Source organism: Oncorhynchus nerka, linkage group LG20 (genome assembly GCF_034236695.1).
Source record: "Oncorhynchus nerka isolate Pitt River linkage group LG20, Oner_Uvic_2.0, whole genome shotgun sequence".
Taxonomy (NCBI): Eukaryota; Metazoa; Chordata; class Actinopteri; order Salmoniformes; family Salmonidae; genus Oncorhynchus; species Oncorhynchus nerka.
In genome coordinates this window covers 8,432,401-8,455,472 of record NC_088415.1, presented here as the reverse complement: position 1 = coordinate 8,455,472, position 23,072 = coordinate 8,432,401, and the positions used below count along the sequence as shown (strand labels likewise).

The window sequence follows — 23,072 nt, the reverse complement described above, 5'->3', positions numbered from 1 at the left end:
GGTGTTCTTACCTGCAACATACTTGGCATCTACAGGCGCTGTGGCTTAGTTGGTTAAAGCGCCTGTCTAGTAAACAGGAGATCCTGAGTTCGAATCTCAGCAGAGCCTTTTCAAACATGTCATTGAAAACATTGGTGGAAAGGTCAGTGTGGAGTGTTCTGCTTTTCTCAACCAATGAGTCTTGAGAATTTGGAGTGATGAGAGGAGAAAAGATGTGAGGAGGATGCAATTGAGATATTCCAATTTCACGGAAAAAGGAACTTTTTCAAAGAATTACAACGTACCAACTGTCTCAAGTTCAGCTGGTTCTTCAGTTGATTCATTTTGAGCGCTAAATGAAGAGTTCAGCCAGCTTGTACAGGTCTCTGTCAGAGCATGAGTAGGCTTTACAAGCAATCTTTGGTAGCTCGCTGTGATCCTATAGTGTTTAGTACTCTGCGTTGTGGCCGCAGGAACCCCGGTCTGAATCCGGGTCACGGCAAAGAATTGCCATTTCAAAAGGATTGTATTTTGAATGAGTTGAAACTTACTGTGTGAGCTAAGAAACTCAATAACTCTTCCATTTGACAAAGTCCCCATCTCATGGTAGGTTAATTACTTACATTAACTGATTCATCTGCTTTTTCTTAGGTTTTTACCATTTTTAATCTCGAGATCCAACTGAGAAATGTAGTTTCCCGAAATAACCAAAATGATGGAGAAATCGTGTATGATTCTGAATGTTTACTCATATCTCGCGATATTCCCACTTTGGGTCCCAAACCATAGTTTAAGAATCCATGTCAGAGTATCTTGAGTTTTTCAGTTCGAGACTCAAATGAAAAATGTACTGTCCTCGGATGACCGAAATGAAGAAGAAATAGCTTGTGACTCAAAATGTTTACTGATATCTCGCTGCCCACCTCTCACATACTCAGGCCCACTTTGGGTCCCAAAACATAGCTTAACAAACCCTGTTGCTAGACAATTGAAGGAGTCCATATCGATTCCAATATTAGTAAATAACATCTGTTTTGTGACGTGATTTTGCAAGACAGAGATATGGGTTAAATGAATGAGACATGTTTGAAATAAATATGTGTAGCGGTGTTCTTACCTGCAACATACTTGGCATCTACAGGCGCTGTGGCTTAGTTGGTTAAAGCGCCTGTCTAGTAAACAGGAGATCCTGAGTTCGAATCTCAGCAGAGCCTTTTCAAACATGTCATTGAAAACATTGGTGGAAAGGTCAGTGTGGTGAGTGTTCTGCTTTTCTCAACCAATGACTCTTGAGAGTTTGGAGTGATGAGAGGAGAAAAGATGTGAGGAGGATGCAATTGAGATATTCCAATTTCACGGAAAAAGGGAACTTTTTCAAAGAATTACAACGTACCAACTGTCTCAAGTTCAGCTGGTTCTTCAGTTGATTCATTTCAAGCGCAAAATGAAGAGTTCAGCCAGCTTGTACATGTCTCTGTCAGAGCATGAGTAGGCTTTACAAGCAATCTTTGGTAGCTCGCTGTGATCCTATAGTGTTTAGTACTCTGCGTTGTGGCCGCAGGAACCCCGGTCTGAATCCGGGTCACGGCAAAGAATTGCCATTTCAAAAGGATTGTATTTTGAATGAGTTGAAACTTACTGTGTGAGCTAAGAAACTCAATAACTCTTCCATTTGACAAAGTCCCCATCTCATGGTAGGTTAATTACTTACATTAACTGATTCATCTGCTTTTTCTTAGGTTTTTACCATTTTTAATCTCGAGATCCAACTGAGAAATGTAGTTTCCCGAAATAACCAAAATGATGGAGAAATCGTGTATGATTCTGAATGTTTACTCATATCTCGCGATATTCCCACTTTGGGTCCCAAACCATAGTTTAAGAATCCATGTCAGAGTATCTTGAGTTTTTCAGTTCGAGACTCAAATGAAAAATGTACTGTCCTCGGATGACCGAAATGAAGAAGAAATAGCTTGTGACTCAAAATGTTTACTGATATCTCGCTGCCCACCTCTCACATACTCAGGCCCACTTTGGGTCCCAAAACATAGCTTAACAAACCCTGTTGCTAGACAATTGAAGGAGTCCATATCGATTCCAATATTAGTAAATAACATCTGTTTTGTGACGTGATTTTGCAAGACAGAGATATGGGTTAAATGAATGAGACATGTTTGAAATAAATATGTGTAGCGGTGTTCTTACCTGCAACATACTTGGCATCTACAGGCGCTGTGGCTTAGTTGGTTAAAGCGCCTGTCTAGTAAACAGGAGATCCTGAGTTCGAATCTCAGCAGAGCCTTTTCAAACATGTCATTGAAAACATTGGTGGAAAGGTCAGTGTGGAGAGTGTTCTGCTTTTCTCAACCAATGACTCTTGAGAGTTTGGAGTGATGAGAGGAGAAAAGATGTGAGGAGGATGCAATTGAGATATTCCAATTTCACGGAAAAAGGGAACTTTTTCAAAGAATTACAACGTACCAACTGTCTCAAGTTCAGCTGGTTCTTCAGTTGATTCATTTTGAGCGCTAAATGAGAGTTCAGCCAGCTTGTACAGGTCTCTGTCAGAGCATGAGTAGGCTTTACAAGCAATCTTTGGTAGCTCGCTGTGATCCTATAGTGTTTAGTACTCTGCGTTGTGGCCGCAGGAACCCCGGTCTGAATCCGGGTCACGGCAAAGAATTGCCATTTCAAAAGGATTGTATTTTGAATGAGTCGAAACTTACTGTGTGAGCTAAGAAACTCAATAACTCTTCCATTTGACAAAGTCCCCATCTCATGGTAGGTTAATTACTTACATTAACTGATTCATCTGCTTTTTCTTAGGTTTTTACCATTTTTAATCTCGAGATCCAACTGAGAAATGTAGTTTCCCCGAAACAACCAAAATGATGAAGAAATCGTGTATGATTCTGAATGTTTACTCATATCTCGCGATATTCCCACTTTGGGTCCCAAACCATAGTTTAAGAATCCATGTCAGAGTATCTTGAGTTTTTCAGTTCGAGACTCAAATGAAAAATGTACTGTCCTCGGATGACCGAAATGAAGAAGAAATAGCTTGTGACTCAAAATGTTTACTGATATCTCGCTGCCCACCTCTCACATACTCAGGCCCACTTTGGGTCCCAAAACATAGCTTAACAAACCCTGTTGCTAGACAATTGAAGGAGTCCATATCGATTCCAATATTAGTAAATAACATCTGTTTTGTGACGTGATTTTGCAAGACAGAGATATGGGTTAAATGAATGAGACATGTTTGAAATAAATATGTGTAGCGGTGTTCTTACCTGCAACATACTTGGCATCTACAGGCGCTGTGGCTTAGTTGGTTAAAGCGCCTGTCTAGTAAACAGGAGATCCTGAGTTCGAATCTCAGCAGAGCCTTTTCAAACATGTCATTGAAAACATTGGTGGAAAGGTCAGTGTGGTGAGTGTTCTGCTTTTCTCAACCAATGACTCTTGAGAGTTTGGAGTGATGAGAGGAGAAAAGATGTGAGGAGGATGCAATTGAGATATTCCAATTTCACGGAAAAAGGGAACTTTTTCAAAGAATTACAACGTACCAACTGTCTCAAGTTCAGCTGGTTCTTCAGTTGATTCATTTTGAGCGCTAAATGAAGAGTTCAGCCAGCTTGTACAGGTCTCTGTCAGAGCATGAGTAGGCTTTACAAGCAATCTTTGGTAGCTCGCTGTGATCCTATAGTGTTTAGTACTCTGCGTTGTGGCCGCAGGAACCCCGGTCTGAATCCGGGTCACGGCAAAGAATTGCCATTTCAAAAGGATTGTATTTTGAATGAGTCGAAACTTACTGTGTGAGCTAAGAAACTCAATAACTCTTCCATTTGACAAAGTCCCCATCTCATGGTAGGTTAATTACTTACATTAACTGATTCATCTGCTTTTTCTTAGGTTTTTACCATTTTTAATCTCGAGATCCAACTGAGAAATGTAGTTTCCCCGAAACAACCAAAATGATGAAGAAATCGTGTATGATTCTGAATGTTTACTCATATCTCGCGATATTTCCTTTGGGTCCCAAACCATAGTTTAAGAATCCATGTCAGAGTATCTTGAGTTTTTTCAGTTCGAGACTCAAATGAAAAATGTACTGTCCTCGGATGACCGAAATGAAGAAGAAATAGCTTGTGACTCAAAATGTTTACTGATATCTCGCTGCCCACCTCTCACATACTCAGGCCCACTTTGGGTCCCAAAACATAGCTTAACAAACCCTGTTGCTAGACAATTGAAGGAGTCCATATCGATTCCAATATTAGTAAATAACATCTGTTTTGTGACGTGATTTTGCAAGACAGAGATATGGGTTAAATGAATGAGACATGTTTGAAATAAATATGTGTAGCGGTGTTCTTACCTGCAACATACTTGGCATCTACAGGCGCTGTGGCTTAGTTGGTTAAAGCGCCTGTCTAGTAAACAGGAGATCCTGAGTTCGAATCTCAGCAGAGCCTTTTCAAACATGTCATTGAAAACATTGGTGGAAAGGTCAGTGTGGTGAGTGTTCTGCTTTTCTCAACCAATGACTCTTGAGAGTTTGGAGTGATGAGAGGAGAAAAGATGTGAGGAGGATGCAATTGAGATATTCCAATTTCACGGAAAAAGGGAACTTTTTCAAAGAATTACAACGTACCAACTGTCTCAAGTTCAGCTGGTTCTTCAGTTGATTCATTTTGAGCGCTAAATGAAGAGTTCAGCCAGCTTGTACAGGTCTCTGTCAGAGCATGAGTAGGCTTTACAAGCAATCTTTGGTAGCTCGCTGTGATCCTATAGTGTTTAGTACTCTGCGTTGTGGCCGCAGGAACCCCGGTCTGAATCCGGGTCACGGCAAAGAATTGCCATTTCAAAAGGATTGTATTTTGAATGAGTCGAAACTTACTGTGTGAGCTAAGAAACTCAATAACTCTTCCATTTGACAAAGTCCCCATCTCATGGTAGGTTAATTACTTACATTAACTGATTCATCTGCTTTTTCTTAGGTTTTTACCATTTTTAATCTCGAGATCCAACTGAGAAATGTAGTTTCCCCGAAACAACCAAAATGATGAAGAAATCGTGTATGATTCTGAATGTTTACTCATATCTCGCGATATTCCCACTTTGGGTCCCAAACCATAGTTTAAGAATCCATGTCAGAGTATCTTGAGTTTTTTCAGTTCGAGACTCAAATGAAAAATGTACTGTCCTCGGATGACCGAAATGAAGAAGAAATAGCTTGTGACTCAAAATGTTTACTGATATCTCGCTGCCCACCTCTCACATACTCAGGCCCACTTTGGGTCCCAAAACATAGCTTAACAAACCCTGTTGCTAGACAATTGAAGGAGTCCATATCGATTCCAATATTAGTAAATAACATCTGTTTTGTGACGTGATTTTGCAAGACAGAGATATGGGTTAAATGAATGAGACATGTTTGAAATAAATATGTGTAGCGGTGTTCTTACCTGCAACATACTTTGGCATCTACAGGCGCTGTGGCTTAGTTGGTTAAAGCGCCTGTCTAGTAAACAGGAGATCCTGAGTTCGAATCTCAGCAGAGCCTTTTCAAACATGTCATTGAAAACATTGGTGGAAAGGTCAGTGTGGTGAGTGTTCTGCTTTTCTCAACCAATGACTCTTGAGAGTTTGGAGTGATGAGAGGAGAAAAGATGTGAGGAGGATGCAATTGAGATATTCCAATTTCACGGAAAAGGGAACTTTTTCAAAGAATTACAACGTACCAACTGTCTCAAGTTCAGCTGGTTCTTCAGTTGATTCATTTTGAGCGCTAAATGAAGAGTTCAGCCAGCTTGTACAGGTCTCTGTCAGAGCATGAGTAGGCTTTACAAGCAATCTTTGGTAGCTCGCTGTGATCCTATAGTGTTTAGTACTCTGCGTTGTGGCCGCAGGAACCCCGGTCTGAATCCGGGTCACGGCAAAGAATTGCCATTTCAAAAGGATTGTATTTTGAATGAGTCGAAACTTACTGTGTGAGCTAAGAAACTCAATAACTCTTCCATTTGACAAAGTCCCCATCTCATGGTAGGTTAATTACTTACATTAACTGATTCATCTGCTTTTTCTTAGGTTTTTACCATTTTTAATCTCGAGATCCAACTGAGAAATGTAGTTTCCCCGAAACAACCAAAATGATGAAGAAATCGTGTATGATTCTGAATGTTTACTCATATCTCGCGATATTCCCACTTTGGGTCCCAAACCATAGTTTAAGAATCCATGTCAGAGTATCTTGAGTTTTTTCAGTTCGAGACTCAAATGAAAAATGTACTGTCCTCGGATGACCGAAATGAAGAAGAAATAGCTTGTGACTCAAAATGTTTACTGATATCTCGCTGCCCACCTCTCACATACTCAGGCCCACTTTGGGTCCCAAAACATAGCTTAACAAACCCTGTTGCTAGACAATTGAAGGAGTCCATATCGATTCCAATATTAGTAAATAACATCTGTTTTGTGACGTGATTTTGCAAGACAGACATATGGGTTAAATGAATGAGACATGTTTGAAATAAATATGTGTAGCGGTGTTCTTACCTGCAACATACTTGGCATCTACAGGCGCTGTGGCTTAGTTGGTTAAAGCGCCTGTCTAGTAAACAGGAGATCCTGAGTTCGAATCTCAGCAGAGCCTTTTCAAACATGTCATTGAAAACATTGGTGGAAAGGTCAGTGTGGTGAGTGTTCTGCTTTTCTCAACCAATGACTCTTGAGAGTTTGGAGTGATGAGAGGAGAAAAGATGTGAGGAGGATGCAATTGAGATATTCCAATTTCACGGAAAAAGGGAACTTTTTCAAAGAATTACAACGTACCAACTGTCTCAAGTTCAGCTGGTTCTTCAGTTGATTCATTTTGAGCGCTAAATGAAGAGTTCAGCCAGCTTGTACAGGTCTCTGTCAGAGCATGAGTAGGCTTTACAAGCAATCTTTGGTAGCTCGCTGTGATCCTATAGTGTTTAGTACTCTGCGTTGTGGCCGCAGGAACCCCGGTCTGAATCCGGGTCACGGCAAAGAATTGCCATTTCAAAAGGATTGTATTTTGAATGAGTCGAAACTTACTGTGTGAGCTAAGAAACTCAATAACTCTTCCATTTGACAAAGTCCCCATCTCATGGTAGGTTAATTACTTACATTAACTGATTCATCTGCTTTTTCTTAGGTTTTTACCATTTTTAATCTCGAGATCCAACTGAGAAATGTAGTTTCCCCGAAACAACCAAAATGATGAAGAAATCGTGTATGATTCTGAATGTTTACTCATATCTCGCGATATTCCCACTTTGGGTCCCAAACCATAGTTTAAGAATCCATGTCAGAGTATCTTGAGTTTTTTCAGTTCGAGACTCAAATGAAAAATGTACTGTCCTCGGATGACCGAAATGAAGAAGAAATAGCTTGTGACTCAAAATGTTTACTGATATCTCGCTGCCCACCTCTCACATACTCAGGCCCACTTTGGGTCCCAAAACATAGCTTAACAAACCCTGTTGCTAGACAATTGAAGGAGTCCATATCGATTCCAATATTAGTAAATAACATCTGTTTTGTGACGTGATTTTGCAAGACAGACATATGGGTTAAATGAATGAGACATGTTTGAAATAAATATGTGTAGCGGTGTTCTTACCTGCAACATACTTGGCATCTACAGGCGCTGTGGCTTAGTTGGTTAAAGCGCCTGTCTAGTAAACAGGAGATCCTGAGTTCGAATCTCAGCAGAGCCTTTTCAAACATGTCATTGAAAACATTGGTGGAAAGGTCAGTGTGGTGAGTGTTCTGCTTTTCTCAACCAATGACTCTTGAGAGTTTGGAGTGATGAGAGGAGAAAAGATGTGAGGAGGATGCAATTGAGATATTCCAATTTCACGGAAAAAGGGAACTTTTTCAAAGAATTACAACGTACCAACTGTCTCAAGTTCAGCTGGTTCTTCAGTTGATTCATTTTGAGCGCTAAATGAAGAGTTCAGCCAGCTTGTACAGGTCTCTGTCAGAGCATGAGTAGGCTTTACAAGCAATCTTTGGTAGCTCGCTGTGATCCTATAGTGTTTAGTACTCTGCGTTGTGGCCGCAGGAACCCCGGTCTGAATCCGGGTCACGGCAAAGAATTGCCATTTCAAAAGGATTGTATTTTGAATGAGTCGAAACTTACTGTGTGAGCTAAGAAACTCAATAACTCTTCCATTTGACAAAGTCCCCATCTCATGGTAGGTTAATTACTTACATTAACTGATTCATCTGCTTTTTCTTAGGTTTTTACCATTTTTAATCTCGAGATCCAACTGAGAAATGTAGTTTCCCCGAAACAACCAAAATGATGAAGAAATCGTGTATGATTCTGAATGTTTACTCATATCTCGCGATATTCCCACTTTGGGTCCCAAACCATAGTTTAAGAATCCATGTCAGAGTATCTTGAGTTTTTTCAGTTCGAGACTCAAATGAAAAATGTACTGTCCTCGGATGACCGAAATGAAGAAGAAATAGCTTGTGACTCAAAATGTTTACTGATATCTCGCTGCCCACCTCTCACATACTCAGGCCCACTTTGGGTCCCAAAACATAGCTTAACAAACCCTGTTGCTAGACAATTGAAGGAGTCCATATCGATTCCAATATTAGTAAATAACATCTGTTTTGTGACGTGATTTTGCAAGACAGACATATGGGTTAAATGAATGAGACATGTTTGAAATAAATATGTGTAGCGGTGTTCTTACCTGCAACATACTTGGCATCTACAGGCGCTGTGGCTTAGTTGGTTAAAGCGCCTGTCTAGTAAACAGGAGATCCTGAGTTCGAATCTCAGCAGAGCCTTTTCAAACATGTCATTGAAAACATTGGTGGAAAGGTCAGTGTGGTGAGTGTTCTGCTTTTCTCAACCAATGACTCTTGAGAGTTTGGAGTGATGAGAGGAGAAAAGATGTGAGGAGGATGCAATTGAGATATTCCAATTTCACGGAAAAAGGGAACTTTTTCAAAGAATTACAACGTACCAACTGTCTCAAGTTCAGCTGGTTCTTCAGTTGATTCATTTTGAGCGCTAAATGAAGAGTTCAGCCAGCTTGTACAGGTCTCTGTCAGAGCATGAGTAGGCTTTACAAGCAATCTTTGGTAGCTCGCTGTGACCCTATAGTGTTTAGTACTCTGCGTTGTGGCCGCAGGAACCCCGGTCTGAATCCGGGTCACGGCAAAGAATTGCCATTTCAAAAGGATTGTATTTTGAATGAGTCGAAACTTACTGTGTGAGCTAAGAAACTCAATAACTCTTCCATTTGACAAAGTCCCCATCTCATGGTAGGTTAATTACTTACATTAACTGATTCATCTGCTTTTTCTTAGGTTTTTACCATTTTTAATCTCGAGATCCAACTGAGAAATGTAGTTTCCCCGAAACAACCAAAATGATGAAGAAATCGTGTATGATTCTGAATGTTTACTCATATCTCGCGATATTCCCACTTTGGGTCCCAAACCATAGTTTAAGAATCCATGTCAGAGTATCTTGAGTTTTCAGTTCGAGACTCAAATGAAAAATGTACTGTCCTCGGATGACCGAAATGAAGAAGAAATAGCTTGTGACTCAAAATGTTTACTGATATCTCGCTGCCCACCTCTCACATACTCAGGCCCACTTTGGGTCCCAAAACATAGCTTAACAAACCCTGTTGCTAGACAATTGAAGGAGTCCATATCGATTCCAATATTAGTAAATAACATCTGTTTTGTGACGTGATTTTGCAAGACAGACATATGGGTTAAATGAATGAGACATGTTTGAAATAAATATGTGTAGCGGTGTTCTTACCTGCAACATACTTGGCATCTACAGGCGCTGTGGCTTAGTTGGTTAAAGCGCCTGTCTAGTAAACAGGAGATCCTGAGTTCGAATCTCAGCAGAGCCTTTTCAAACATGTCATTGAAAACATTGGTGGAAAGGTCAGTGTGGTGAGTGTTCTGCTTTTCTCAACCAATGACTCTTGAGTTTGGAGTGATGAGAGGAGAAAAGATGTGAGGAGGATGCAATTGAGATATTCCAATTTCACGGAAAAAGGGAACTTTTTCAAAGAATTACAACGTACCAACTGTCTCAAGTTCAGCTGGTTCTTCAGTTGATTCATTTTGAGCGCTAAATGAAGAGTTCAGCCAGCTTGTACAGGTCTCTGTCAGAGCATGAGTAGGCTTTACAAGCAATCTTTGGTAGCTCGCTGTGATCCTATAGTGTTTAGTACTCTGCGTTGTGGCCGCAGGAACCCCGGTCTGAATCCGGGTCACGGCAAAGAATTGCCATTTCAAAAGGATTGTATTTTGAATGAGTCGAAACTTACTGTGTGAGCTAAGAAACTCAATAACTCTTCCATTTGACAAAGTCCCCATCTCATGGTAGGTTAATTACTTACATTAACTGATTCATCTGCTTTTTCTTAGGTTTTTACCATTTTTAATCTCGAGATCCAACTGAGAAATGTAGTTTCCCCGAAACAACCAAAATGATGAAGAAATCGTGTATGATTCTGAATGTTTACTCATATCTCGCGATATTCCCACTTTGGGTCCCAAACCATAGTTTAAGAATCCATGTCAGAGTATCTTGAGTTTTTTCAGTTCGAGACTCAAATGAAAAATGTACTGTCCTCGGATGACCGAAATGAAGAAGAAATAGCTTGTGACTCAAAATGTTTACTGATATCTCGCTGCCCACCTCTCACATACTCAGGCCCACTTTGGGTCCCAAAACATAGCTTAACAAACCCTGTTGCTAGACAATTGAAGGAGTCCATATCGATTCCAATATTAGTAAATAACATCTGTTTTGTGACGTGATTTTGCAAGACAGACATATGGGTTAAATGAATGAGACATGTTTGAAATAAATATGTGTAGCGGTGTTCTTACCTGCAACATACTTGGCATCTACAGGCGCTGTGGCTTAGTTGGTTAAAGCGCCTGTCTAGTAAACAGGAGATCCTGAGTTCGAATCTCAGCAGAGCCTTTTCAAACATGTCATTGAAAACATTGGTGGAAAGGTCAGTGTGGTGAGTGTTCTGCTTTTCTCAACCAATGACTCTTGAGAGTTTGGAGTGATGAGAGGAGAAAAGATGTGAGGAGGATGCAATTGAGATATTCCAATTTCACGGAAAAAGGGAACTTTTTCAAAGAATTACAACGTACCAACTGTCTCAAGTTCAGCTGGTTCTTCAGTTGATTCATTTTGAGCGCTAAATGAAGAGTTCAGCCAGCTTGTACAGGTCTCTGTCAGAGCATGAGTAGGCTTTACAAGCAATCTTTGGTAGCTCGCTGTGATCCTATAGTGTTTAGTACTCTGCGTTGTGGCCGCAGGAACCCCGGTCTGAATCCGGGTCACGGCAAAGAATTGCCATTTCAAAAGGATTGTATTTTGAATGAGTCGAAACTTACTGTGTGAGCTAAGAAACTCAATAACTCTTCCATTTGACAAAGTCCCCATCTCATGGTAGGTTAATTACTTACATTAACTGATTCATCTGCTTTTTCTTAGGTTTTTACCATTTTTAATCTCGAGATCCAACTGAGAAATGTAGTTTCCCCGAAACAACCAAAATGATGAAGAAATCGTGTATGATTCTGAATGTTTACTCATATCTCGCGATATTCCCACTTTGGGTCCCAAACCATAGTTTAAGAATCCATGTCAGAGTATCTTGAGTTTTTTCAGTTCGAGACTCAAATGAAAAATGTACTGTCCTCGGATGACCGAAATGAAGAAGAAATAGCTTGTGACTCAAAATGTTTACTGATATCTCGCTGCCCACCTCTCACATACTCAGGCCCACTTTGGGTCCCAAAACATAGCTTAACAAACCCTGTTGCTAGACAATTGAAGGAGTCCATATCGATTCCAATATTAGTAAATAACATCTGTTTTGTGACGTGATTTTGCAAGACAGACATATGGGTTAAATGAATGAGACATGTTTGAAATAAATATGTGTAGCGGTGTTCTTACCTGCAACATACTTGGCATCTACAGGCGCTGTGGCTTAGTTGGTTAAAGCGCCTGTCTAGTAAACAGGAGATCCTGAGTTCGAATCTCAGCAGAGCCTTTTCAAACATGTCATTGAAAACATTGGTGGAAAGGTCAGTGTGTGAGAGTGTTCTGCTTTTCTCAACCAATGACTCTTGAGAGTTTGGAGTGATGAGAGGAGAAAAGATGTGAGGAGGATGCAATTGAGATATTCCAATTTCACGGAAAAAGGGAACTTTTTCAAAGAATTACAACGTACCAACTGTCTCAAGTTCAGCTGGTTCTTCAGTTGATTCATTTTGAGCGCTAAATGAAGAGTTCAGCCAGCTTGTACAGGTCTCTGTCAGAGCATGAGTAGGCTTTACAAGCAATCTTTGGTAGCTCGCTGTGATCCTATAGTGTTTAGTACTCTGCGTTGTGGCCGCAGGAACCCCGGTCTGAATCCGGGTCACGGCAAAGAATTGCCATTTCAAAAGGATTGTATTTTGAATGAGTCGAAACTTACTGTGTGAGCTAAGAAACTCAATAACTCTTCCATTTGACAAAGTCCCCATCTCATGGTAGGTTAATTACTTACATTAACTGATTCATCTGCTTTTTCTTAGGTTTTTACCATTTTTAATCTCGAGATCCAACTGAGAAATGTAGTTTCCCCGAAACAACCAAAATGATGAAGAAATCGTGTATGATTCTGAATGTTTACTCATATCTCGCGATATTCCCACTTTGGGTCCCAAACCATAGTTTAAGAATCCATGTCAGAGTATCTTGAGTTTTTTCAGTTCGAGACTCAAATGAAAAATGTACTGTCCTCGGATGACCGAAATGAAGAAGAAATAGCTTGTGACTCAAAATGTTTACTGATATCTCGCTGCCCACCTCTCACATACTCAGGCCCACTTTGGGTCCCAAAACATAGCTTAACAAACCCTGTTGCTAGACAATTGAAGGAGTCCATATCGATTCCAATATTAGTAAATAACATCTGTTTTGTGACGTGATTTTGCAAGACAGACATATGGGTTAAATGAATGAGACATGTTTGAAATAAATATGTGTAGCGGTGTTCTTACCTGCAACATACTTGGCATCTACAGGCGCTGTGGCTTAGTTGGTTAAAGCGCCTGTCTAGTAAACAGGAGATCCTGAGTTCGAATCTCAGCAGAGCCTTTTCAAACATGTCATTGAAAACATTGGTGGAAAGGTCAGTGTGGTGAGTGTTCTGCTTTTCTCAACCAATGACTCTTGAGAGTTTGGAGTGATGAGAGGAGAAAAGATGTGAGGAGGATGCAATTGAGATATTCCAATTTCACGGAAAAAGGGAACTTTTTCAAAGAATTACAACGTACCAACTGTCTCAAGTTCAGCTGGTTCTTCAGTTGATTCATTTTGAGCGCTAAATGAAGAGTTCAGCCAGCTTGTACAGGTCTCTGTCAGAGCATGAGTAGGCTTTACAAGCAATCTTTGGTAGCTCGCTGTGATCCTATAGTGTTTAGTACTCTGCGTTGTGGCCGCAGGAACCCCGGTCTGAATCCGGGTCACGGCAAAGAATTGCCATTTCAAAAGGATTGTATTTTGAATGAGTCGAAACTTACTGTGTGAGCTAAGAAACTCAATAACTCTTCCATTTGACAAAGTCCCCATCTCATGGTAGGTTAATTACTTACATTAACTGATTCATCTGCTTTTTCTTAGGTTTTTACCATTTTTAATCTCGAGATCCAACTGAGAAATGTAGTTTCCCCGAAACAACCAAAATGATGAAGAAATCGTGTATGATTCTGAATGTTTACTCATATCTCGCGATATTCCCACTTTGGGTCCCAAACCATAGTTTAAGAATCCATGTCAGAGTATCTTGAGTTTTTTCAGTTCGAGACTCAAATGAAAAATGTACTGTCCTCGGATGACCGAAATGAAGAAGAAATAGCTTGTGACTCAAAATGTTTACTGATATCTCGCTGCCCACCTCTCACATACTCAGGCCCACTTTGGGTCCCAAAACATGCTTAACAAACCCTGTTGCTAGACAATTGAAGGAGTCCATATCGATTCCAATATTAGTAAATAACATCTGTTTTGTGACGTGATTTTGCAAGACAGACATATGGGTTAAATGAATGAGACATGTTTGAAATAAATATGTGTAGCGGTGTTCTTACCTGCAACATACTTGGCATCTACAGGCGCTGTGGCTTAGTTGGTTAAAGCGCCTGTCTAGTAAACAGGAGATCCTGAGTTCGAATCTCAGCAGAGCCTTTTCAAACATGTCATTGAAAACATTGGTGGAAAGGTCAGTGTGGTGAGTGTTCTGCTTTTCTCAACCAATGACTCTTGAGAGTTTGGAGTGATGAGAGGAGAAAAGATGTGAGGAGGATGCAATTGAGATATTCCAATTTCACGGAAAAAGGGAACTTTTTCAAAGAATTACAACGTACCAACTGTCTCAAGTTCAGCTGGTTCTTCAGTTGATTCATTTTGAGCGCTAAATGAAGAGTTCAGCCAGCTTGTACAGGTCTCTGTCAGAGCATGAGTAGGCTTTACAAGCAATCTTTGGTAGCTCGCTGTGATCCTATAGTGTTTAGTACTCTGCGTTGTGGCCGCAGGAACCCCGGTCTGAATCCGGGTCACGGCAAAGAATTGCCATTTCAAAAGGATTGTATTTTGAATGAGTCGAAACTTACTGTGTGAGCTAAGAAACTCAATAACTCTTCCATTTGACAAAGTCCCCATCTCATGGTAGGTTAATTACTTACATTAACTGATTCATCTGCTTTTTCTTAGGTTTTTACCATTTTTAATCTCGAGATCCAACTGAGAAATGTAGTTTCCCCGAAACAACCAAAATGATGAAGAAATCGTGTATGATTCTGAATGTTTACTCATATCTCGCGATATTCCCACTTTGGGTCCCAAACCATAGTTTAAGAATCCATGTCAGAGTATCTTGAGTTTTTTCAGTTCGAGACTCAAATGAAAAATGTACTGTCCTCGGATGACCGAAATGAAGAAGAAATAGCTTGTGACTCAAAATGTTTACTGATATCTCGCTGCCCACCTCTCACATACTCAGGCCCACTTTGGGTCCCAAAACATAGCTTAACAAACCCTGTTGCTAGACAATTGAAGGAGTCCATATCGATTCCAATATTAGTAAATAACATCTGTTTTGTGACGTGATTTTGCAAGACAGACATATGGGTTAAATGAATGAGACATGTTTGAAATAAATATGTGTAGCGGTGTTCTTACCTGCAACATACTTGGCATCTACAGGCGCTGTGGCTTAGTTGGTTAAAGCGCCTGTCTAGTAAACAGGAGATCCTGAGTTCGAATCTCAGCAGCGCCTTTTCAAACATGTCATTGAAAACATTGGTGGAAAGGTCAGTGTGGTGAGTGTTCTGCTTTTCTCAACCAATGACTGACTCTTGAGAGTTTGGAGTGATGAGAGGAGAAAAGATGTGAGGAGGATGCAATTGAGATATTCCAATTTCACGGAAAAAGGGAACTTTTTCAAAGAATTACAACGTACCAACTGTCTCAAGTTCAGCTGGTTCTTCAGTTGATTCATTTTGAGCGCTAAATGAAGAGTTCAGCCAGCTTGTACAGGTCTCTGTCAGAGCATGAGTAGGCTTTACAAGCAATCTTTGGTAGCTCGCTGTGATCCTATAGTGTTTAGTACTCTGCGTTGTGGCCGCAGGAACCCCGGTCTGAATCCGGGTCACGGCAAAGAATTGCCATTTCAAAAGGATTGTATTTTGAATGAGTCGAAACTTACTGTGTGAGCTAAGAAACTCAATAACTCTTCCATTTGACAAAGTCCCCATCTCATGGTAGGTTAATTACTTACATTAACTGATTCATCTGCTTTTTCTTAGGTTTTTACCATTTTTAATCTCGAGATCCAACTGAGAAATGTAGTTTCCCCGAAACAACCAAAATGATGAAGAAATCGTGTATGATTCTGAATGTTTACTCATATCTCGCGATATTCCCACTTTGGGTCCCAAACCATAGTTTAAGAATCCATGTCAGAGTATCTTGAGTTTTTTCAGTTCGAGACTCAAATGAAAAATGTACTGTCCTCGGATGACCGAAATGAAGAAGAAATAGCTTGTGACTCAAAATGTTTACTGATATCTCGCTGCCCACCTCTCACATACTCAGGCCCACTTTGGGTCCCAAAACATAGCTTAACAAACCCTGTTGCTAGACAATTGAAGGAGTCCATATCGATTCCAATATTAGTAAATAACATCTGTTTTGTGACGTGATTTTGCAAGACAGACATATGGGTTAAATGAATGAGACATGTTTGAAATAAATATGTGTAGCGGTGTTCTTACCTGCAACATACTTGGCATCTACAGGCGCTGTGGCTTAGTTGGTTAAAGCGCCTGTCTAGTAAACAGGAGATCCTGAGTTCGAATCTCAGCAGAGCCTTTTCAAACATGTCATTGAAAACATTGGTGGAAAGGTCAGTGTGGTGAGTGTTCTGCTTTTCTCAACCAATGACTCTTGAGAGTTTGGAGTGATGAGAGGAGAAAAGATGTGAGGAGGATGCAATTGAGATATTCCAATTTCACGGAAAAAGGGAACTTTTTCAAAGAATTACAACGTACCAACTGTCTCAAGTTCAGCTGGTTCTTCAGTTGATTCATTTTGAGCGCTAAATGAAGAGTTCAGCCAGCTTGTACAGGTCTCTGTCAGAGCATGAGTAGGCTTTACAAGCAATCTTTGGTAGCTCGCTGTGATCCTATAGTGTTTAGTACTCTGCGTTGTGGCCGCAGGAACCCCGGTCTGAATCCGGGTCACGGCAAAGAATTGCCATTTCAAAAGGATTGTATTTTGAATGAGTCGAAACTTACTGTGTGAGCTAAGAAACTCAATAACTCTTCCATTTGACAAAGTCCCCATCTCATGGTAGGTTAATTACTTACATTAACTGATTCATCTGCTTTTTCTTAGGTTTTTACCATTTTTAATCTCGAGATCCAACTGAGAAATGTAGTTTCCCCGAAACAACCAAAATGATGAAGAAATCGTGTATGATTCTGAATGTTTACTCATATCTCGCGATATTCCCACTTTGGGTCCCAAACCATAGTTTAAGAATCCATGTCAGAGTATCTTGAGTTTTTTCAGTTCGAGACTCAAATGAAAAATGTACTGTCCTCGGATGACCGAAATGAAGAAGAAATAGCTTGTGACTCAAAATGTTTACTGATATCTCGCTGCCCACCTCTCACATACTCAGGCCCACTTTGGGTCCCAAAACATAGCTTAACAAACCCTGTTGCTAGACAATTGAAGGAGTCCATATCGATTCCAATATTAGTAAATAACATCTGTTTTGTGACGTGATTTTGCAAGACAGACATATGGGTTAAATGAATGAGACATGTTTGAAATAAATATGTGTAGCGGTGTTCTTACCTGCAACATACTTGGCATCTACAGGCGCTGTGGCTTAGTTGGTTAAAGCGCCTGTCTAGTAAACAGGAGATCCTGAGTTCGAATCTCAGCAGAGCCTTTTCAAACATGTCATTGAAAACATTGGTGGAAAGGTCAGTGTGGTGAGTGTTCTGCTTTTCTCAACCAATGACTCTTGAGAGTTTGGAGTGATGAGAGGAGAAAAGATGTGAGGAGGATGCAATTGAGATATTCCAATTTCACGGAAAAAGGGAACTTTTTCAAAGAATTACAACGTACCAACTGTCTCAAGTTCAGCTGGTTCTTCAGTTGATTCATTTTGAGCGCTAAATGAAGAGTTCAGCCAGCTTGTACAGGTCTCTGTCAGAGCATGAGTAGGCTTTACAAGCAATCTTTGGTAGCTCGCTGTGATCCTATAGTGTTTAGTACTCTGCGTTGTGGCCGCAGGAACCCCGGTCTGAATCCGGGTCACGGCAAAGAATTGCCATTTCAAAAGGATTGTATTTTGAATGAGTCGAAACTTACTGTGTGAGCTAAGAAACTCAATAACTCTTCCATTTGACAAAGTCCCCATCTCATGGTAGGTTAATTACTTACATTAACTGATTCATCTGCTTTTTCTTAGGTTTTTACCATTTTTAATCTCGAGATCCAACTGAGAAATGTAGTTTCCCCGAAACAACCAAAATGATGAAGAAATCGTGTATGATTCTGAATGTTTACTCATATCTCGCGATATTCCCACTTTGGGTCCCAAACCATAGTTTAAGAATCCATGTCAGAGTATCTTGAGTTTTTTCAGTTCGAGACTCAAATGAAAAATGTACTGTCCTCGGATGACCGAAATGAAGAAGAAATAGCTTGTGACTCAAAATGTTTACTGATATCTCGCTGCCCACCTCTCACATACTCAGGCCCACTTTGGGTCCCAAAACATAGCTTAACAAACCCTGTTGCTAGACAATTGAAGGAGTCCATATCGATTCCAATATTAGTAAATAACATCTGTTTTGTGACGTGATTTTGCAAGACAGACATATGGGTTAAATGAATGAGACATGTTTGAAATAAATATGTGTAGCGGTGTTCTTACCTGCAACATGTTTGAAATAAATATGTGTAGCGGTGTTCTTACCTGCAACATACTACAGGCGCTGTGGCTTAGTTGGTTAAAGCGCCTGTCTAGTAAACAGGAGATCCTGAGTTCGAATCTCAGCAGAGCCTTTTCAAACATGTCATTGAAAACATTGGTGGAAAGGTCAGTGTGGTGAGTGTTCTGCTTTTCTCAACCAATGACTCTTGAGAGTTTGGAGTGATGAGAGGAGAAAAGATGTGAGGAGGATGCAATTGAGATATTCCAATTTCACGGAAAAGGGAACTTTTTCAAAGAATTACAACGTACCAACTGTCTCAAGTTCAGCTGGTTCTTCAGTTGATTCATTTTGAGCGCTAAATGAAGAGTTCAGCCAGCTTGTACAGGTCTCTGTCAGAGCATGAGTAGGCTTTACAAGCAATCTTTGGTAGCTCGCTGTGATCCTATAGTGTTTAGTACTCTGCGTTGTGGCCGCAGGAACCCCGGTCTGGTCACGGGAATTGCCATTTCAAAAAAGTTGAAACATGGTAGGTATTGCCATTTCAAAAGGATTGTATTTTGAATGAGTCGAAACTTACTGTGTGAGCTAAGAAACTCAATAACTCTTCCATTTGACAAAGTCCCCATCTCATGGTAGGTTAATTACTTACATTAACTGATTCATCTGCTTTTTCTTAGGTTTTTACCATTTTTAATCTCGAGATCCAACTGAGAAATGTAGTTTCCCGAAACAACCAAAATGATGAAGAAATCGTGTATGATTCTGAATGTTTACTCATATCTCGCGATATTCCCACTTTGGGTCCCAAACCATAGTTTAAGAATCCATGTCAGAGTATCTTGAGTTTTTCAGTTCGAGACTCAAATGAAAAATGTACTGTCCTCGGATGACCGAAATGAAGAAGAAATAGCTTGTGACTCAAAATGTTTACTGATATCTCGCTGCCCACCTCTCACATACTCAGGCCCACTTTGGGTCCCAAAACATAGCTTAACAAACCCTGTTGCTAGACAATTGAAGGAGTCCATATCGATTCCAATATTAGTAAATAACATCTGTTTTGTGACGTGATTTTGCAAGACAGACATATGGGTTAAATGAATGAGACATGTTTGAAATAAATATGTGTAGCGGTGTTCTTACCTGCAACATACTTGGCATCTACAGGCGCTGTGGCTTAGTTGGTTAAAGCGCCTGTCTAGTAAACAGGAGATCCTGAGTTCGAATCTCAGCAGAGCCTTTTCAAACATGTCATTGAAAACATTGGTGGAAAGGTCAGTGTGGTGAGTGTTCTGCTTTTCTCAACCAATGACTCTTGAGAGTTTGGAGTGATGAGAGGAGAAAAGATGTGAGGAGGATGCAATTGAGATATTCCAATTTCACGGAAAAAGGGAACTTTTTCAAAGAATTACAACGTACCAACTGTCTCAAGTTCAGCTGGTTCTTCAGTTGATTCATTTTGAGCGCTAAATGAAGAGTTCAGCCAGCTTGTACAGGTCTCTGTCAGAGCATGAGTAGGCTTTACAAGCAATCTTTGGTAGCTCGCTGTGATCCTATAGTGTTTAGTACTCTGCGTTGTGGCCGCAGGAACCCCGGTCTGAATCCGGGTCACGGCAAAGAATTGCCATTTCAAAAGGATTGTATTTTGAATGAGTCGAAACTTACTGTGTGAGCTAAGAAACTCAATAACTCTTCCATTTGACAAAGTCCCCATCTCATGGTAGGTTAATTACTTACATTAACTGATTCATCTGCTTTTTCTTAGGTTTTTACCATTTTTAATCTCGAGATCCAACTGAGAAATGTAGTTTCCCCGAAACAACCAAAATGATGAAGAAATCGTGTATGATTCTGAATGTTTACTCATATCTCGCGATATTCCCACTTTGGGTCCCAAACCATAGTTTAAGAATCCATGTCAGAGTATCTTGAGTTTTTTCAGTTCGAGACTCAAATGAAAAATGTACTGTCCTCGGATGACCGAAATGAAGAAGAAATAGCTTGTGACTCAAAATGTTTACTGATATCTCGCTGCCCACCTCTCACATACTCAGGCCCACTTTGGGTCCCAAAACATAGCTTAACAAACCCTGTTGCTAGACAATTGAAGGAGTCCATATCGATTCCAATATTAGTAAATAACATCTGTTTTGTGACGTGATTTTGCAAGACAGACATATGGGTTAAATGAATGAGACATGTTTGAAATAAATATGTGTAGCGGTGTTCTTACCTGCAACATACTTGGCATCTACAGGCGCTGTGGCTTAGTTGGTTAAAGCGCCTGTCTAGTAAACAGGAGATCCTGAGTTCGAATCTCAGCAGAGCCTTTTCAAACATGTCATTGAAAACATTGGTGGAAAGGTCAGTGTGGTGAGTGTTCTGCTTTTCTCAACCAATGACTCTTGAGAGTTTGGAGTGATGAGAGGAGAAAAGATGTGAGGAGGATGCAATTGAGATATTCCAATTTCACGGAAAAAGGGAACTTTTTCAAAGAATTACAACGTACCAACTGTCTCAAGTTCAGCTGGTTCTTCAGTTGATTCATTTTGAGCGCTAAATGAAGAGTTCAGCCAGCTTGTACAGGTCTCTGTCAGAAGAGCATGAGTAGGCTTTACAAGCAATCTTTGGTAGCTCGCTGTGATCCTATAGTGTTTAGTACTCTGCGTTGTGGCCGCAGGAACCCCGGTCTGAATCCGGGTCACGGCAAAGAATTGCCATTTCAAAAGGATTGTATTTTGAATGAGTCGAAACTTACTGTGTGAGCTAAGAAACTCAATAACTCTTCCATTTGACAAAGTCCCCATCTCATGGTAGGTTAATTACTTACATTAACTGATTCATCTGCTTTTTCTTAGGTTTTTACCATTTTTAATCTCGAGATCCAACTGAGAAATGTAGTTTCCCCGAAACAACCAAAATGATGAAGAAATCGTGTATGATTCTGAATGTTTACTCATATCTCGCGATATTCCCACTTTGGGTCCCAAACCATAGTTTAAGAATCCATGTCAGAGTATCTTGAGTTTTTTCAGTTCGAGACTCAAATGAAAAATGTACTGTCCTCGGATGACCGAAATGAAGAAGAAATAGCTTGTGACTCAAAATGTTTACTGATATCTCGCTGCCCACCTCTCACATACTCAGGCCCACTTTGGGTCCCAAAACATAGCTTAACAAACCCTGTTGCTAGACAATTGAAGGAGTCCATATCGATTCCAATATTAGTAAATAACATCTGTTTTGTGACGTGATTTTGCAAGACAGACATATGGGTTAAATGAATGAGACATGTTTGAAATAAATATGTGTAGCGGTGTTCTTACCTGCAACATACTTGGCATCTACAGGCGCTGTGGCTTAGTTGGTTAAAGCGCCTGTCTAGTAAACAGGAGATCCTGAGTTCGAATCTCAGCAGAGCCTTTTCAAACATGTCATTGAAAACATTGGTGGAAAGGTCAGTGTGGTGAGTGTTCTGCTTTTCTCAACCAATGACTCTTGAGAGTTTGGAGTGATGAGAGGAGAAAAGATGTGAGGAGGATGCAATTGAGATATTCCAATTTCACGGAAAAGGGAACTTTTTCAAAGAATTACAACGTACCAACTGTCTCAAGTTCAGCTGGTTCTTCAGTTGATTCATTTTGAGCGCTAAATGAAGAGTTCAGCCAGCTTGTACAGGTCTCTGTCAGAGCATGAGTAGGCTTTACAAGCAATCTTTGGTAGCTCGCTGTGATCCTATAGTGTTTAGTACTCTGCGTTGTGGCCGCAGGAACCCCGGTCTGAATCCGGGTCACGGCAAAGAATTGCCATTTCAAAAGGATTGTATTTTGAATGAGTCGAAACTTACTGTGTGAGCTAAGAAACTCAATAACTCTTCCATTTGACAAAGTCCCCATCTCATGGTAGGTTAATTACTTACATTAACTGATTCATCTGCTTTTTCTTAGGTTTTTACCATTTTTAATCTCGAGATCCAACTGAGAAATGTAGTTTCCCCGAAACAACCAAAATGATGAAGAAATCGTGTATGATTCTGAATGTTTACTCATATCTCGCGATATTCCCACTTTGGGTCCCAAACCATAGTTTAAGAATCCATGTCAGAGTATCTTGAGTTTTTTCAGTTCGAGACTCAAATGAAAAATGTACTGTCCTCGGATGACCGAAATGAAGAAGAAATAGCTTGTGACTCAAAATGTTTACTGATATCTCGCTGCCCACCTCTCACATACTCAGGCCCACTTTGGGTCCCAAAACATAGCTTAACAAACCCTGTTGCTAGACAATTGAAGGAGTCCATATCGATTCCAATATTAGTAAATAACATCTGTTTTGTGACGTGATTTTGCAAGACAGACATATGGGTTAAATGAATGAGACATGTTTGAAATAAATATGTGTAGCGGTGTTCTTACCTGCAACATACTTGGCATCTACAGGCGCTGTGGCTTAGTTGGTTAAAGCGCCTGTCTAGTAAACAGGAGATCCTGAGTTCGAATCTCAGCAGAGCCTTTTCAAACATGTCATTGAAAACATTGGTG

The 23,072-nt window shown here is 40.3% G+C and overlaps 22 non-coding genes across 22 annotated transcripts; all 22 read left to right on the top strand.

The window, feature by feature from the left end:
* Nucleotides 1-34: 34 nt before the first annotated feature.
* On the top strand, nucleotides 35-108 carry trnat-agu (transfer RNA threonine (anticodon AGU)). Its single transcript has one exon. It is a non-coding gene; the product is annotated as a tRNA-Thr (tRNA).
* Nucleotides 109-1,119: 1,011 nt separating this feature from the next.
* On the top strand, nucleotides 1,120-1,193 carry trnat-agu (transfer RNA threonine (anticodon AGU)). The gene has a single exon. It is a non-coding gene; the product is annotated as a tRNA-Thr (tRNA).
* A 1,014-nt stretch (nucleotides 1,194-2,207) lies between these two features.
* On the top strand, nucleotides 2,208-2,281 carry trnat-agu (transfer RNA threonine (anticodon AGU)). Its single transcript has one exon. It is a non-coding gene; the product is annotated as a tRNA-Thr (tRNA).
* A 1,014-nt stretch (nucleotides 2,282-3,295) lies between these two features.
* Nucleotides 3,296-3,369, top strand: trnat-agu (transfer RNA threonine (anticodon AGU)). Its single transcript has one exon. It is a non-coding gene; the product is annotated as a tRNA-Thr (tRNA).
* A 1,014-nt stretch (nucleotides 3,370-4,383) lies between these two features.
* trnat-agu (transfer RNA threonine (anticodon AGU)) lies at nucleotides 4,384-4,457 on the top strand. The gene has a single exon. It is a non-coding gene; the product is annotated as a tRNA-Thr (tRNA).
* A 1,017-nt stretch (nucleotides 4,458-5,474) lies between these two features.
* trnat-agu (transfer RNA threonine (anticodon AGU)) lies at nucleotides 5,475-5,548 on the top strand. Its single transcript has one exon. It is a non-coding gene; the product is annotated as a tRNA-Thr (tRNA).
* Nucleotides 5,549-6,563: 1,015 nt separating this feature from the next.
* Nucleotides 6,564-6,637, top strand: trnat-agu (transfer RNA threonine (anticodon AGU)). The gene has a single exon. It is a non-coding gene; the product is annotated as a tRNA-Thr (tRNA).
* A 1,016-nt stretch (nucleotides 6,638-7,653) lies between these two features.
* trnat-agu (transfer RNA threonine (anticodon AGU)) lies at nucleotides 7,654-7,727 on the top strand. The gene has a single exon. It is a non-coding gene; the product is annotated as a tRNA-Thr (tRNA).
* Nucleotides 7,728-8,743: 1,016 nt separating this feature from the next.
* Nucleotides 8,744-8,817, top strand: trnat-agu (transfer RNA threonine (anticodon AGU)). Its single transcript has one exon. It is a non-coding gene; the product is annotated as a tRNA-Thr (tRNA).
* Nucleotides 8,818-9,831: 1,014 nt separating this feature from the next.
* On the top strand, nucleotides 9,832-9,905 carry trnat-agu (transfer RNA threonine (anticodon AGU)). Its single transcript has one exon. It is a non-coding gene; the product is annotated as a tRNA-Thr (tRNA).
* Nucleotides 9,906-10,919: 1,014 nt separating this feature from the next.
* trnat-agu (transfer RNA threonine (anticodon AGU)) lies at nucleotides 10,920-10,993 on the top strand. Its single transcript has one exon. It is a non-coding gene; the product is annotated as a tRNA-Thr (tRNA).
* A 1,016-nt stretch (nucleotides 10,994-12,009) lies between these two features.
* On the top strand, nucleotides 12,010-12,083 carry trnat-agu (transfer RNA threonine (anticodon AGU)). The gene has a single exon. It is a non-coding gene; the product is annotated as a tRNA-Thr (tRNA).
* Nucleotides 12,084-13,100: 1,017 nt separating this feature from the next.
* trnat-agu (transfer RNA threonine (anticodon AGU)) lies at nucleotides 13,101-13,174 on the top strand. The gene has a single exon. It is a non-coding gene; the product is annotated as a tRNA-Thr (tRNA).
* Nucleotides 13,175-14,189: 1,015 nt separating this feature from the next.
* On the top strand, nucleotides 14,190-14,263 carry trnat-agu (transfer RNA threonine (anticodon AGU)). Its single transcript has one exon. It is a non-coding gene; the product is annotated as a tRNA-Thr (tRNA).
* Nucleotides 14,264-15,279: 1,016 nt separating this feature from the next.
* Nucleotides 15,280-15,353, top strand: trnat-agu (transfer RNA threonine (anticodon AGU)). Its single transcript has one exon. It is a non-coding gene; the product is annotated as a tRNA-Thr (tRNA).
* A 1,020-nt stretch (nucleotides 15,354-16,373) lies between these two features.
* Nucleotides 16,374-16,447, top strand: trnat-agu (transfer RNA threonine (anticodon AGU)). The gene has a single exon. It is a non-coding gene; the product is annotated as a tRNA-Thr (tRNA).
* Nucleotides 16,448-17,463: 1,016 nt separating this feature from the next.
* On the top strand, nucleotides 17,464-17,537 carry trnat-agu (transfer RNA threonine (anticodon AGU)). Its single transcript has one exon. It is a non-coding gene; the product is annotated as a tRNA-Thr (tRNA).
* A 1,050-nt stretch (nucleotides 17,538-18,587) lies between these two features.
* Nucleotides 18,588-18,661, top strand: trnat-agu (transfer RNA threonine (anticodon AGU)). Its single transcript has one exon. It is a non-coding gene; the product is annotated as a tRNA-Thr (tRNA).
* Nucleotides 18,662-19,697: 1,036 nt separating this feature from the next.
* Nucleotides 19,698-19,771, top strand: trnat-agu (transfer RNA threonine (anticodon AGU)). Its single transcript has one exon. It is a non-coding gene; the product is annotated as a tRNA-Thr (tRNA).
* Nucleotides 19,772-20,787: 1,016 nt separating this feature from the next.
* Nucleotides 20,788-20,861, top strand: trnat-agu (transfer RNA threonine (anticodon AGU)). The gene has a single exon. It is a non-coding gene; the product is annotated as a tRNA-Thr (tRNA).
* Nucleotides 20,862-21,880: 1,019 nt separating this feature from the next.
* Nucleotides 21,881-21,954, top strand: trnat-agu (transfer RNA threonine (anticodon AGU)). Its single transcript has one exon. It is a non-coding gene; the product is annotated as a tRNA-Thr (tRNA).
* Nucleotides 21,955-22,969: 1,015 nt separating this feature from the next.
* Nucleotides 22,970-23,043, top strand: trnat-agu (transfer RNA threonine (anticodon AGU)). The gene has a single exon. It is a non-coding gene; the product is annotated as a tRNA-Thr (tRNA).
* Nucleotides 23,044-23,072: the final 29 nt, after the last annotated feature.